We start from the raw sequence: 16,912 nt of genomic DNA, 5'->3' as shown, positions 1-16,912 counted from the left end.
AGAGGTAGCAGAGGAGAAGTGAGAGATGTGACCTTATCAGACCGGATTTTCAGACCAAAAGCGTGCTGCTGTCCATGTTATTATGTGAGAAAACGGTGCTGAATTTCTATGCGTGCTCGGCTCTGTCCATGGTGCTGAACTGACTAGTGATACAGCGCTGGGCCCTGAAACCATGTTTTTTTTAACGGTGTGGTATACTTTCTTAATCAATATTAACTTAACCCTCCTGCTGTGTTCCGGTCGAATTGGACCGATTTACAAGTTTTCTTTCTGAAAAATGGAGTTCATTTAATCTGATTGTCATAAGGTTCCATGACTTTGTCCACACAGGGCATGTGAACACACAAAACACATTTTGATGATTTTCATAACATTTTGGGTGTTTTATTTAACTTTTGTACACCTGTGGTGTTCCCGGTCAAAAATGACCGGTCGTTAGAAATTAGTGGGTGAGACTACAATTAGTGTATAAAATTTAGTTCAGGCACATGCCCATTCATCAGATGGACACACTTCCTCTCCCAGACCCCCACATGCATGTGTGTTTGAGCACACACACACCTCACTCTCCTTCTTGGCTTCCATGGCAACCCCCACGGGAACCTTTCCCCAATAGAATCTTTCCCCCACGGGAACCACACTGGCATTCTCACAAACAACCGCAACATTGTTTCAATAATATATAGAACTTTTCTCACAGCTCTGGTATTTAAAGCTTTTTTGAGGCCTTGCTCACAATTCATTCTGTGGCAGCACAATGACCAAACGATATACTGTACGTGAGGCTCTTGATCATATCTTTGATCATGACACTGGTGAGGAGGAGAGAGTCCTTGTTATTCTTGACACAAAGTAGTCTGTGATAAATAGCACAATATGTTTCCTCTGAGTATTTGTTATAGTGAAAATAATCCATACATTCTGCTTTTTTTTTAACTTAAAAAACGAGTTGTATGAGCTCAGGTCAATGAGGCCTACAGGCCATAAATAGCAAATAGAAGTTCAAAACGTGTAATGTTCACAAGAACTTAAGTTGATAAAACGATCTAACACAACATTAGGTGATAATATATGTATTATTATGGATTTATAATCAGCTATAATGGGGCGGTCATTTTGCACCAGGAACACAGAATTAATTAACATGAAACGAACACAACAGGGGGGTTAAATATATTAGGCTATATTACATTTTCAATCTACATGTGTCAGAAAGGATACACATTCCGACCACATATTTTAGCTCCTTTTTGAAACATCGCCATCATATGGCTCTTTGAAAATATAGAGGTTTGCATGTAGAACATTTCCTCAAATTAATCCTATAATTGCGCACGTTCAAATAATCCTATAAAATCTCAAACATGTAAATTGAGCACAGTAATCCACTCCCTGCTGTGGATTGGTTAAAGTAGACGCTTCATCAAAGCGCTCGCATCATCATCATAAATGGTGTGCTCTTTTTTGTTGTTGTTGCTATTTGTGTTCACGGCTTCACAGTCAATACAACGTAATCTTTGACAGCAGTCAATATACTGTCTCTTAAAGCAAAACATCACGTTCGATAGCATGATTTGAAGTTCCGATTTGTAATCCCATAAACGCAGTACCATTTTGACAATAGAAGTCGGAGGTGTAAAGAGTTTGTTGGCCGGCTGCGGCATGTAGCTGTGGAGAGAGAATTTGCCTGGCTATCCAGACTCTTAGCTCCGGCCAAACGGTACGCCACGCCCACGGACGTTAGTTTCTTCTCCGCGAACTACAGAGCAGCGGAATGTAGTGTGTGAGTCGTCAGGTTAGCAGCAGACCCTACCGACTGAACTTCTAGGTCTTCGCTCAAAGGATGTATACCTGATACGGATATTCCTGCCTCAACAAGGCTACTAACGATCGAAGTCGGGGCTCGGATATGATGGACTCGGCAGATTAATTTACAATCACTGACACTATTTAGAATGTCCGTTGTGTTCTACAGAAAACCTTGGGAAACAGGGCTCTTCCGTCTGGGTCGGCTCATTTGAAGCTAAAAAGTAAGAAATGTCAGACTTGGAAATCGCACGCACAGATGCTACTCATTTGTGTGATAATATATGTGGGAACTAATTGCAACGCAACTGCCCTCCGCGGTGCAAGTGAGTGTTCTTTGCGCACCAAGTCCAGAAATCTTGGCTGGTTGTGCTGCTTCTTAACTCTGTTACTGGGGAAGCAGACCGGCGGCAACTCGATGCATTTATTGTTAAAATCTACTCGGGCTATTTACCTCGTGGCATAGCCTACTGGAGATTGACATATAACGGAGAGGCAACATCAGTCTCAGGAATAGAGGTAACCATCAATCATCATGATTTCATTGTTTTCTCATGTGCAAGATTTTCAATTCGGACAAAACATAGTAAGAAAAAAGGGATAATTGTTTCTACAGAGGTACGAGTATTGTCTCATTGAGCTGTTACGTTATAGTGGAGTTCCATGTGTAATTGCATTTTTCATGGTAGGCTATTACGAGGTGTGGATCAGGTGTGGTTTGTTTGACTTGGTGGGAGTCTACAACAGAATGCTGCGTAATGGTCTATAGATAGGCAATTGCACCATTCGTTAGGAGTAAGCTGACTACTCTAGTCTTGTTTGATAGTCTCACGACATAAACAACCACAGGAAATGAAGATATGGTCATTATCAAGTTTGTTCCCCCATCCAGATATTTACCACTTACATTCTTTCATCCTATCATCATCCTTCTCTGTCTTGATTTGTGACAAATACTGCATGCACTCTTACAGCACACCAAACTGCTTTGCGACTGTGTGAAATATGCTTCTTACGTTCCGTTATAGCCATTGCATTTTCTAAATCGATTCGATTGTGTGTCAAGTACACTATGGCCAATGGAGATGGTAGCCTACAATGTGAAGAAAGTGTTAATTATGAAGAATGCATTGGAAATGATTTTAAAACAATGTTGACTGAACGGAACCTAGCCTACGTGTTTATTCATTTCAAAAAGACAGAAAAAAGGGGCGAGACCGTGTCTGTAAAATCGATCTCCAATCACGTTGCAATTCCACAAGGTTATAAAGCATTTATGTTGGGGCACTCATGTTCCCCACAACGTCAAGTATATTGCACCCTGGGAGGAGGAAGTTTAAGAAATGCCTCTGCGTATGAGTAATGTGATGAGTAATGTGATGAGCAGTAACACAATTTCGTCTGGTCTACCCTTTTTTTTTATTTTGTATTGCACCATGGTGGACCTATGTTTCTTCAATAATTCAAAATGACTTTTAATCATTCGCCTCCCTTGGCATTACATAACACAGAACCACTTTTAATGAATATGTTCCACCTGAGCTACTTGGCTGTTAGCCTAATGCACGTCGTTGATCTTGTGCAATTCGGCTTTTGGCTGCCGCCCGAGGTCTCTCCTCTTCATTGCCCACTCATGGCAGTGCATTCTTTCCACTGATGCAGCACCTAGCTGTATATCCTTTCTACCGTAAATCCAGCGAGGAGTGTTCTGAATGTCAAGCTGCAGTGACTGATAATGTCTTATTTTCTACTGCAGGTAGGGGGCCACGGAGCACCAGATGCAGCTCGCAGCTCGCTCCTCACATGAGCTAAAGTCAGTTATGCTTCACATGACAATGTTCTTATATCTGTGGGAACAAAGTTAATATGCTACTAAACAATCCAGGTCAGATAACACATGCCTGTTTGTCTGGTTAGATACAGGTAACTGCCAAAATAATGGAAACATTTGAGTAAATGAATGATGCAAAGTATGTTGAAAGCAGGTGGTTCCGCAGAGGTGTACGCCCCTGCTACACTACAACCATCAGCCATCAGCAATTGAGGGAATGCGTCCTCTGAAATCAATCAAAGCTGCTGTACTGCCCATGTTGCGCTCGCGTTGCAGCGTCCAAGCTTAAGAATGGCCAAGGTTCAATTCCCGATGGCTGACGCGCCAGTTCATTCTATCATTCCCTAAAGAAATAAGGAGAAATAAAGTTGATTATTGTATGGCCTCGAGTATACACCACTGGTTATTTTACTAAGATTTATGAAGTCAAGCTACATTGACTATGTTCACATTGTAAACAAAATCAACTTGTGTAATTAGAAGATAATGTAGTACAACCATTAGCAACAATTGAATTAATACAAGCGAAAAACTGGGCCAAAGCTATTGCACTTATACATAATGGAACAGTACAGTAGGGGAAATAGAATATAGACACTCTTTGCTTCTCCTCTTCTTCTCTCTCTCAAAACAACGCATTCTGTGTAGCAGGTAGAACGTCACATTGTCCTGACGCTGATGGCAAGGCAACGCAATGCGTATAGTGGAGCTGAGGTGTTAGGGTCATGCATATACAAGCAGGGCAGGCCATTATTTTAGCGACCGTGGCTATACCTCCATAGGATGACAATGCCCCCATCCACAGATGCCCCCATGTGTGGTCACTGAATGGTTTGATGAGCATGAAAACGATATAAACCATATACCATGGTCATCTGAGTCACCAGATCTCAACCCAGTTGAACACTTATTTAAGTTCTCAAGTTTCAAGTTTTATTAGTCATATGTACTGGATGGTATACACTGTCCAATGAAATGCTAACTTGCAGGTTACTTCTCAATGCAACAACAATAAGAAATAAGAAAAGATAAGAAAACATATTAGCATAAGTATAATACAGGAATCCACAATTTATAGTCCAAAATGTACATGTGTTTCGGGGAAGGGGGATTGGGGCGCAAGTTTTTAAATGATGCAGTATTTAGCAATCATAATACATTTGGTAGCAGCAGTTGTATGTGTCGCATTAGTGATGGAGGAAGCACAATTGATTCAGTTAAATATCGGGATATTATTTTGGACAAATATCGTATTGTTTTGACAATATCGCAATATTATTTTACCGCTAGTTGTCTGTACCTTCAATGAACCACAGATTGTTCTCCATCTTCCTTTTAAATAAGGAGCCAATATGTTTTCAGCACTATTATTTCCAGGACTGATCAAAACTCGTTATGTCATGGCTCTCTCTTAACCCTCGGCGGCAGACATATGGTGAGAAATATGTTTTTAACATGGAATCGCAATACAATTACAGCATCGAATAGTGAAAATCGCAATACATATCGTATCGACACCTAAGTATCGTGTAATCGTACTGTAAGGTCCCTGGCAATTCCCAGCTCTATGTTGCATGAATATATATATATATATATATATATATATATATATATATATATATATATATATATATATACACATACATACACACACTACCGTTCAAAAGTTTGGGGTCACTTAGACATATCCTTTTTTATTTAAAGAAAAGCACATTTTTGCCCATTAAAATAACATCAAATTGATCAGAAATATATTGTAGACATTGTTAATGTTGTAAATGACTATTGTAGCTAGAAACGGCTGATTTTTTTTAATGGAATATCAACAGAGGCCCAATATCAGCAACCATCACTCCTGTGTTCCAATGGCACGTTGTGTTAGCTAATCCAAGTTTATCTTTTTAAAAGGCTAATTGATCATTAGAAACCCTTTTGCAATTATGTTAGTACAGCTGAAAACTGGTTTGCTGATTTAAAGAAGCAATAAAACTTGCTTTCTTTAGACTAGTTGAGTATCTGGAGCATCAGCATTTGTGGGTTCGATTACAGGCTCAAAATGGCCAGAAACAATGAACTTTCTTCTGAAACTCGTCAGTCTATTCTTGTTCTGAGAAATGAAGGCTATTCCATGCGAGAAATTGACAAGAAACTGAAGATCTCGTACAACGCTGTGTACTACTCCCTTCACAGAACAGCTCAAACTGACTCTAACCAGAATAGAAAGAGGAGTGGGAGGCCCCGGTGCACAACTGAGCAGGAGGACAAGTACATTAGAGTGTCTAATTTGAGAAACAGATGCCTCACATGTCCTCAACTGGCAGCTTCATCAAATAGTACCAGCAAAACACCAATCTCAACGTCAACAGTGAAGAGGCGACTCCGGGATGCTGGCCTTCTAGGCAGAGTTCCTCTGTCCAGTGTCTGTGTTCGTTTGCCCATCTTAATCTTTTCTTTTTATTGGCCAGTCTGAGACATGGCTTTTTCTTTGCAACTCTGCCTAGAAGGCCAGCATCCTGGGGGTTGCCTCTTCATTGTTTACGTTGAGATCGGTGTTTTGTGGGTACTATTTAATGAAGCTGCCTGTTGAGGACTTGTGAGGTGTCTGTTTCTAAGTGACCCCAAACTTTTGAATGGTAGCATATATACAGTGCATTCAGAAAGTATTCAGACCCCTTGACTTTTTCCACATTTTGTTACGTTACAGCCTTATTCTAAAATTGATTACATTTCATTTTTCCTCATCAATCTACACATAATACCCCATAATGACAAAGTGAAAACAGTTTTTGGACATTTTTGCAAATGTATTAAAAAATTCAAAACAAATAGCTTAACTATTCAGACCCTTTGCTATAAGACTCGAAATTGAGCTCAGGTGCACCCTTGAGATGTTTCTACAACTTGATTGGAGTCCACCTGCGGTAAATTCAATTGATTGGACATGATTTGGAAAGGCACTCACCTGTCTATATAAGGTCCCACAGTTGACAGTGCATATCAGAGCAAAAACCAAGCCAGGAGGTTGAAGGAATTGTGCGTAGAGCTCCGAGACAGGATTGTGTCGAGGCACAGATCTGGGGAAGGGTACCAAAACATTTCTGCAGCATTGAAGGTCCCCAAGAACACATTGGCCTCCATCATTCTTAAATGGAAGAAGTTTGGAACCACCAATATTCTTCCTAGAGCTGGCCACCCGGCCAAACTGAGAAATCGGGAGAGAAGGGCCCTGGTCAGGGAGGTGACCAAGAACTTGATGGTCACTGACAGAGCTCCAGAGTTCCTCTGTGGAGATGCGGGAACCATCTCTGCAGCACTCCACCAATCAGGTCTTTATGGTAGATTGGCCAGACGGAAGCCACTCCTGACAGCCCACTTGGAATTTGCCAAAAGGCACTTAAAGACTCTCAGACCATGTGAAACAAGATTCTCTGGTCTGATGAAACCAAGATTGAACTCTTTGGCCTGAATGCCAAGCATCACTTCTGGAGGAAACCTGGCATCATCCCTATGGTGAAGCATGGTGGTGGCAGCATCATCCTGTTGAGATGTTTATCAGCGGCAAGGACTGGAAGACTGGTCAGGATCGAGGGAAAGATGAACGGAGCAGAGAGATCCTTGACGAAAACCTGCTCCAGAGCACTCAGGACCTCGACCCTAAGCACACAGCCAAAACAACGCAGGAGTGGCTTTGGGACAAGTCTCTGAATGTCCTTGAGTGGCCCAGCCAAAGCCCGGACTTGAACCCGATCGAACATCTCTGGAGAGACCTGAAAATAGCTGTGCAGCGACGCTCCCCATCCAACCTGACAGAGCTTGAGAGGATCTGCAGAGAAGAATGAATGAAACTCCCCAAATACACGTGTGCCAAGCTTGTAGCGTCACACCCAAGAAGACAAGGCTGTAATCGCTGCCAAAGGTGCTTTAACAAAGTTCTAAGTAAATGGTCTGAATACTTATGAAAATGTAACACTTCAGTTTTTTATATGTAATACATTTGCAAACATTTCTAAAAGCTGATTTTGGTTTGTCATTATGGGGTATTGTGTGTCGATTGATGATGAAAAAAACGATTTAATACATTTCTGAATAAGACTGGAACGTAACAACATTTGATAAAAATCAAGGGTTCTGAATACTTTCCAAATGCACTGTGTGTTTGTGTTTGTGTGTGTATATATATATATATATATATATATATATATATATATATATATATATATATATATACACACACACACACACACAGTTGAAGTCGGAAGTTTACGAACACCTTAGCCAAATACATTTAACCTCAGTTTTTCACAATTCCTGACATTTAATCCCAGTAAAAATTCCCTGTGTTAGGTCGGGTAGGATCACCACTTTATTTTAAGAATGTGAAATGTCAGAATAATAGCGGAGAGAAGGATTTATTTCAGCTTTTATTTATTTCGTCACATTCCCAGTGGGTCAGAAGTTTACATACACTCAATTAGTATTTGGTAGCATTGTCTTTAAATTGTTTAGCTTGGGTCAAATGTTTCTGGTAGCCTTCCACAAGCTTCCCACAATAAGTTGGGTGAATTTTGGCCCATTCCTCCTGACAGAGCTGGTGTAAGTGAGTCAGATTTGTAGGCCTTGCTCACACACGTTTTTTCAGTTCTGCCCACACATTTTCTATGGGATTGAGGTCAGGGCTTTGTGATGGCCACTCCAATACCTTGACTTTGTTGTCCTTAAGACATTTTGCCACAAGTTTGGAAGTATGCTTGGGGTCATTGTCCATTTGGATGACCCATTTGCGACCAAGCTTTAACTTCCTGACTGATGTCTTGAGTTCTTCAATATATCCACATAATGTTCTATTTTTGTGAAGTGCACCAGTCCCTCCTGCAGCAAAGCACCCCCACAACATGATGCTACCACCCCCGTGCTTCACGGTTGGGATGGTGTTCTTCGGGTTGCAAGCATACCCCTCCCCCCTTCCAAACATAATGATGGTCATTATGGCCAAACACTTCTATTTTTGTTTCATCAGACCAGAGGACTTTTCTCCAAATAGTACGATCTTTGTCCCCATGTGCAGTTGCACACCGTAGTCTGGCTTTTTATGGTGGTTTTGGAGCAGCGGCTTCTTCCTTGCTGAGCGGCCTTTCAGGTTATGTCGATATAGGACTCGTTTTACTGTGGATATAGATACTTTTGAACCTGTTTCCTCCAGCATCTTCACAAGGTCCTTTGCTGTTGTTCTGGGATTGATTTGCACTTTTCGCACCAAAGTATGTTCATCTTTAGGAGACAGAAAGTGTCTCCTTCCTGAGCGGAATGACTGCTGCGTGGTCCCATGGTGTTTATACTTGTGTACTATTGTTTGTACAGATGAACGTGGTACCTTCAGGCGTTTGGAAATTGCTCCCAGGGATGAACCAGACTTGTGGAGGTATACAAGTCTTTTTCTGAGGTCTTGGCTGATTTCTTTTGATTTTCCCATGATGTCAAGCAAAGAGGCACTGAGTTTTAAGGTAGGCCTTAAAATAGATCCACAGGTACACCTCCAATTGACTCAAATGATGTCAATTAGCCAATCAGAAGCTTCTAAAGCCATGACATCATTTTATGGAATTCTCCAAGCTGTTTTAAGGCACTGTCAACTTAGTGAATGTAAACTTCTGACCCACTGGAATTATGATACAGTGAAATAATCTGTCTGTAAACAATTGTTGGAAAAATTACTTTTGTCATGCACAAAGTAGATGGCCTAACCGACTTGCCAAAACTATAGTTTGTTAACAAGAAATTTGTGGAGTGTTTGAAAAACAAGTTTTTATGACTCCAACCTAAGTGTATGTAAACTTCCGACTTCAACTGTATATATATATATATATATATATATATGTGTATATATATATATATATATATATACATATATATATACACATATACATATATATATATATACATATATACACACATATACATATATATATATATATATATATACACACATATACATATATATATATACATATATATACACATATACATATATATATACACACATATATATATATATATATATGTATATATATATATATATATATATATATATATGTATATATATATGTGTATATATATGTATATATATATATGTATATGTGTATATATATGTATATATATATGTATATGTGTGTATATATATATATATATATATATATATATGTATATGTGTGTATATATATATATATATATATATATATATATATATATATATATATATATATATATATATATGTGTATATATATATATGTATATGTATAATGTGTGTGCTAAGGTGCAGAGAGTCCGTGAAGGTGGTCACTCCAGTTCAAGTGTTCAGCAGTCTGATGGCTTGTAGATTGAAACTGTCTCTGATCCTGTTGTTATCAGACCTCATGCTCCGATACCGTCTGCCCGATGGTGAGTGAATGAACAGCTCAAGGCTGGTGTGTGTGGGGTCCTTGATGATGCTGCTGGCCTTCCTCAGGCACCGTTTCGAGTAGATGTGCTGGATGGGTGGGAGGACGGTCCCAGTGGTAATTCTGGAATGGCACCAAATGATGGAATTTCTCGTGGGAGAAGGTTGTCACATTCCTCCAATAGAGTTCCAGACACTTGTACAATCTATGCCAACGTGCATTGAAGCTGTTCTGGCTCATGGTGGCTCGACGCCCTTTTATGACACTTTATGTCGGTGTATTCTTTATTTTGGCAGTAACCTGTTGCCCTCTGCATTCTTGTATTGATCCACTCCCTGTGTGTGTTAATGGATAGGCTGATTTTGGCTCTGTGTTGTTCAACAGCTGCCAAGGATCTGTGTGCATGTCTGGACTGTTATCTCCCTCCTTTTATCATTCTGCTGTGTGCCCGGAGGTAACAAATAACACTTGACATGGGAATCTTGAGATACGCTGTCCTCAAATTAACAAAGAGTGTATGCGCTCCCGAGCTACTGTATCTCTCGAGATCTATTAATGCTGTCTGGCGTCCTTTGTCCCGCGATGATGGATGGATAGCCGGTGATGGATGCCAGATTCTCTCTCTCTCTCACCTCCCCCCTCCATCCCTTCTCCCACCCTCTAACCTTCTGTCTCAAAGACAGGCGACAGGCAGGGACACATGAAATGACAGTGCCCTCCGCCCATGTAGTTTCCATGTTGCTGGTGAGGACATCATACCGCCAGCCTGTGGCTGTCAGTGCCAGCATGACTCTATAATACGGCACATGGCTGCCCCATCTGCTCCTGGGTTCACCATTTAAATGTGAGAATAGGCCTGGTGGAGCATCCTGGCCTTGGAAGGGTTTGTAAGGATTTTCCTGAAATCTGTTGGATTTTCCAGAAATATGATTTACAGCTAAAATGTGTTTTCTTCTTGGAGACCGTAAAACATGTAACGCAAATCATGGCAAGTCAAAATGGAACTGCAAGTCAAAAAGGAACTCCCAAAATGAATGTGTCTAAAATGAACACAGTTTAAACAACATTTCACTATGATCGCAGATCAACTTAGTGATGAAAGGTGCATGCATATTTCATGATGCATTTTGAAATGAATGGATAAAGTATGATATCGCTTCTGTGTTGAAAATGAGCTCAGTTGTCATTAGTAATCGCCTGTCGGAGGGTCTCATTAACGTTTTGGGAAATTATGGTCAGAGATGTTCTCGGTTGAGCAGAGCCTGTAGGCTACAGTAACAACGTCCACTGAGGTGCTAGATTTCAGCAGTTTTGGACCAATCACCTGATCTGTTGATAATGCAGGTGTTGGTTCCTGGTTAGTAAGCACTTATTAAACAGGTGTTCTTCCATCCAGTCCTTAAGGCTGTGAATCATTTAAAGTCTAGCTCAAAGGCCTTTCTTATCAATCAGGATGGCATGTTAGTGAACACTTCAGCGGGGTAATTAAGTCTCTTTACCCCCAAGGATCCCGGTGTCAGGAAAACCCAATAATGCTCCAAGATAGAGAGGGAAAAAAAATAACTTCAGGAATAGCTGTATGCTAATGTGAAAACTTGGTAAAGTGATGTTGTCCTCAAAATGTGCAAGGTGTTTTCGTCACACGTAAAAGTGTGTTGAGATGGATGTGTCAGACACGTATTAATACCCTTTCTCGGGTTCCTGTTTTTGTACCTTGATGTAGCTGGCGTCTTTGACAAGGCTTCCTGCCAGCCACGCCATGAAACCTGGCCTTCATTAGCTGCTCTCATGCTGATCGTTTCACAATGGCTACGCGCTTACTTGCATCACAGTCAATAATGTGTTGTTGATTCTATCCCTGCATCAGTTAAATGAGTCTTTTGGACAAGGCTTTTCCAAATGTGTGTTATGGTTGTGCCTTCTCCAAAAGAAGAAGGCACAGCACCAAATGTGTTCCTTTGATGACATTTTTTGATGCCTTTCTCCCTGGGATTGAGGCAGATATTTCTGCGCTGGAGTAGGCTGGTCGTCAGCATGGTGCTGTATGATGACGACAGGAAGTCCTAATCCCCGATGAGCATAGGAAGCGTGATTTACAGGAAGTGTGTTTTATGCATGTATAATTATGTTCTACAAAGACTAACATCACAGCCAGCTACCAGATCCCTTATTTAATGACACCGCTTTCCCTGCTCATCATGTATGTCAGCTCCACTGTGCTCATAACCCCACTCCTATCACTAGTGCCACCCCTCAACCCATCCCTTCCCCTCCACTCCATCCCGTACTTAACACCACTAAGTGTAGCTCTACTGCATCACAATGGTCCTTTTTAGCTATAGATCCACAATCAGCCCAGCATGTCGTTTACCAATTGATCCTTATCAAACCCAAATAGGCTGCTATGGAAGTATATTTGACTAAGCCCCTCCCCTGTTACCACCCACTGTGATGGAACAGATTTGCAGACCAGGCTTATGACTAAAGTGGGGGTCCATCGCTCCCCCATCTCACGCCAGAAGCCATTCTTCAAGATGGAACCTTGGGCTCTATGGCTATTGTTGGACCTGGGGACTGTAGCCTTTTGCATCTCATGTTGGTTGTTACTGTGGCTATGCAAGAAAAGAGGGAGACCGTGGCATCTGACAATGTATAATTTTAAAATTTCCCCAAAATTTTCTATTAGCAAATTCGTATTCCATATATTGTACAACTATTGTTATCTCGCTAATTACGCCAGTTGTCTATTTGATCTTTCTTATTTGTTTGGATGACATCAAAGCGAGAGGATGACACATCGATGGCACCTAACCGTTAAAATGTAACATTGTAATTGCAATAATTTGCTTGCAACGTTTAGGAAGGATCTAATTTCAATACCTAATTACTAGGTAGGCAAACGAGGGTCTTTCAGTTCCTTTGTGTTTGCCATTTTACACTGAGGTAGAGGTTAAGTATGGGAGCAATGACTGTGCTACCTATGAATACCTACTGTATGCTTATCTTATCTCACTAGGTTGGCTACAGAAGATTCAATAGCATTCGCTGATGGATTATGGGGATTCAAAAAGTCCCACGGCCTGTTATTACACAAGTCAACCTTAAATTCCTACGCCTCATTTATTTTTATCTCAACAGTTGGCCTTCCTTTGACTTCATATCCTGGCCTGTATTCTGTGCTCTATATTCTCGCCCCACCACCTGTCTGTCTGTCTGCTGTCTGCTGTCTGCTGCTGCTGTCTGCTGTCGCGCGCGCGCGCGCGCGCGCGCGCGCGCGCGCGCGCGCCGCCCCCCCCCCGCGAACCACTGCCACAGACTGAACTAATCCCTTTCCGAATCCCCTCCGGGGAACAGATCTGGCTCTGTGGGACTGTTCCTCCTCCTCCCGGCTGCCGCATTCCGAGGTGACTCAATCCCGCTGCATCCTGCCTAGTGAGCGGCCAGAATCTCAATCAGCCTGCTTCTGACCTCTGCTGCCAGGCAGCTGGATTGGTGCCATTCACTGCCTGATTAGATGAGGGTATTAATGGATAGCTACTGCACTGTGCCGGGCTGGGACAGACCTCACTGCCAGGTCAGCTTCTGTGCTGTACACGTCCAAAGTCACATATTTCTGTCTGGACCTTTATATTAGTCCTAGAGGGTGCAGCACTTGGCCAGCAAATCAACCATGACACATACCAAACATTGTGAATATCAGTGTTCTCCCACTCCCCCTCCCAGCCTAGTGCAGCCTGTCGGGTGGATGATATTTACATTTTAGTCATTTAGCAGACGCTCTTATCCAGAGCGACTTACAGTAGTGAATGCATACATTTCATACAATTTCATACATTTTATTTTTTTTGCTGGCCCCCCGTGGGAATCGAACCCACAACCCTGGCGTTGCAAACACCATGCTCTACCAACTGAGCTACAGGGAAGGCTATGTTCTCTGTAACCATCTGCATCCTCTACTATCAGACGGTGGGATCTATACAGACCTATCCCGCTCAGTGTCACCAGGCCATGATGCCACATCTGGGCCTGTGTACATCCATCAATCCACATTAGCATTAGTGCTGCCAAGGATAGTGTGCCGGTCGAGAGGATTCCTGAGCTAAGACTTTACTGACACACGTCAGGTTGGGATAAGGGCTGGAAAAGGCAGACGGGCGTGTGCCGGGTTTATGATCAGAATTATGCAGGGAGAATCACATTCCCAAACTCATTCACCTCAAAGATCCTCTAGTAGATTGGTACAGATCTAAATATAAAACATATAAATAACCCAAAAAGCAGAGGATCTATTCATGACGAGAGGATGAGGGATGGGCAGATACAGGGAGAGAGGGAGGAATATAGTACAATTGTGAGACAGAGATTGAGAGAGCGTTATAGAGGCCAGAGAGAGGGCGAGAGAGTGAGCGATATAGAGACCAGAGAGAGAGAAAGTATTACAGAGGCCAGAGATAGACATATAGAGTTAGAGAGAGAGATATAGAGTTAGAGAGAGATATATAGAGTTAGAGAGAGAAATATAGAGTTAGAGAGAGATTTAGAGTTAGAGAGTTAGAGAGAGATAGAGTTAGAGAGAGATAAAGAGTAAGAGAGAGATATAGAGTAAGAGAGAGCGAGTTTGAGAGAGATATAGAGTTAGAGAGAGAGAGATATAGAGTTTGAGAGAGAGACGAGTCGATAGAGGTTCGAGAGAGAGATAGGTAGAGTTAGAGAGAGTATAGAGTTAGAGAGAGATTAAGAGAGAGATAGAGTTACAATTAGAGAGAGAGATATAGAGTTAGAGAGAGATATAGTGTTACAATTAGAGAGAGAGAGAGATTTAGAAAGAGATATAGAGTTACAATTAGAGAGAGGGAGATATAGAGTTAGAGAGAGATATATAGAGTTAGAGAGAAAGATATAAAGTTAGAGAGAGAAATATAGAGTTAGAGAGAGATTTAGAGTTAGAGAGTTAGAGAGATATAGAGTTAGAGAGAGATATAGAGTTACAATTAGAGAGAGAGAGAGATTTAGAAAGAGATATAGAGTTACAATTAGAGAGAGGGAGATATAGAGTTAGAGCGAGATATAGAGTTACAATTAGAGAGAGAGAGATTTAGAAAGATATAGAGTTACAATTAGAGAGAGGGGTAAGAGAGAGAGGTTTAGAGTTAGAGAGAAGAGAGGTAGGGGCTAGGTAGAGAGGTTAGAGAGAGAGAATATAGAGTTAGAGAGAGATTTAGAGTTTTAGAGAGCGATATAGAGTTAGCGTTAAAGAGAGAAATATAGAGTCATAGTTAGAGAGAGAGATTTAGAGTTAGAGAGAGATATAGAGTAAGAGAGAGAGAGTTTGAGAGAGATATAAAGTTAGAGAGAGAGATATAGAGTTAGAGAGAGAAAGATATAGAGTTCGAGAGAGAGATATAGAATTAAAGATATAGAGTTAGAGTTAGAGAGAGAGATATAGAGTTAGAGAGAGATTAAGAGAGAGATAGAGTTACAATTAGAGAGAGAGATATAGAGTTAGAGAGAGAGATCGTGTTACAATTAGAGAGAGAGATAGATTTAGAAAGAGATATAGAGTTACAATTAGAGAGAGGGAGATATAGAGTTAGAGAGAGAGATAGAGAAATATAGAGTTAGAGAGATTTAGAGTTAGAGAGAGAGATTTAGAGTTAGAGAGAGAGATTTAGAGTTGAGAGAGAGAGAGAGATTTAGAGTTAAAGAAAGATATTTAGAGTTAGAGAGAAAGATATATAGAGTTAGAGAGAGATTTAGAGTTAGAGAGAGAGATATAGAGTTAGAGATATAGAGTTAGAGAGCGATATAGTGTTAGCGTTAGAGAGAGAAATATAGAGTCATAGTTAGAGATAGAGAGAGAGAGATATTTAGAGTTAGAGAGCGATACAGAGTTTGAGAGAGAGATATAGAGTTAGAGATATAGAGTTAGAGAGAGAGATAGAGTTAGAGATATAGAGTTAATGAGAGAGAGTTAGAGAGACAGATATAGAGTTAGAGAGTTAGAGAGAGATAGAGTTAGAGAAAGAGATTTATATATATATATATAGAGAGAGAGAGATTTAGAGAGACATATAGAGTTAGAGAGAGAGAGATTTAGAGTTAGAGAGAGAGATCTAGAGAGAGATTTAGAGTTAGAGAGAGATATAGTTAGACAGAGAGACATATAGTTAGAGAGATAGAGTTAGAGAGAGATATAGATTTAGCGAGAGATATAGAGTTAGAGTTTGAGAGAGAGAGATTTAGAGAGAGGTATAGATTTAGTTAGATTTAGTTAGAGAGAGAGTAATGCCAGGGAGAGAGTTATAGATGCCAGAGAGAGAGAGTTATCAAGAACAGAGAGAGAGAAAGTTAGAGAGTTATAGAGGCCAGAGAGAGAGACTGAGTTAGAGATAGAGAGAGAGTTATATAGGCCAGATAGAGTTAGAGAGAGTTACTGAAGCCCGAGAGAGTGAGTTACAGAGCCAGGCGAGAGAGAGAGAGATAGTTAGTTAGAAAGAGAGTTAGAGAGAGAGGCCAGAGAGAGAGAGTTATAGAGGCAGGGAGAGAGTTATAGAGGCCAGAGAGAGAGAGAGTTATAGAGGCCAGAGAGAGAGAGCGTTGTAGAGGCCAGAGAGAGAGCAAGAGGTTATAGAGGCCAGAGAGAGAGCAAGAGGTTATAGAGGCCAGAGAGAGAGTGGGTTATAGAGGCCAGAGAGAGAGTTATAGAGGACAGAGAGAGAGGACAGATAGAAAGTTAGAGGCCAGAGAGACAGTTGGTTATAGAGGCCAGAGAGAGAGTTACAGTGACCCGAGAGAGAGTTACAGAGGCCAGAGAGAGAGGGTGGGTTATAGAGCCAGAGA

The 16,912-nt window shown here is 41.1% G+C and overlaps 1 protein-coding gene across 2 annotated transcripts in view; it reads left to right on the top strand.

Annotated features, from left to right (window-relative positions):
- Window positions 1–1,532: 1,532 nt before the first annotated feature.
- LOC106612724 (leucine-rich repeat and fibronectin type III domain-containing protein 1-like protein) overlaps window positions 1,533–16,912 on the top strand; it is a 116,924-nt gene continuing 101,544 nt past the window's right edge. Inside the window, exon 1 of one of the 2 annotated variants that reach the window (XM_014214177.3) lies at window positions 1,533–2,030. The gene's annotated coding sequence lies outside the window, so the exon portion shown is untranslated. Of the gene's footprint in view, window positions 2,326–16,912 lie in introns of both variants that reach the window. The other variant, XM_014214176.3, reaches the window with a different exon arrangement.

The sequence above is a fragment of the Salmo salar genome, chromosome 09 (genome assembly GCF_965601325.2).
Source record: "Salmo salar chromosome 09, fSalSal1, whole genome shotgun sequence".
NCBI classification, from domain to species: domain Eukaryota; kingdom Metazoa; phylum Chordata; class Actinopteri; order Salmoniformes; family Salmonidae; genus Salmo; species Salmo salar.
The sequence above is the reverse complement of the archived record's forward strand: the minus strand, read 5'-3'. Positions and strand labels throughout refer to the sequence as shown.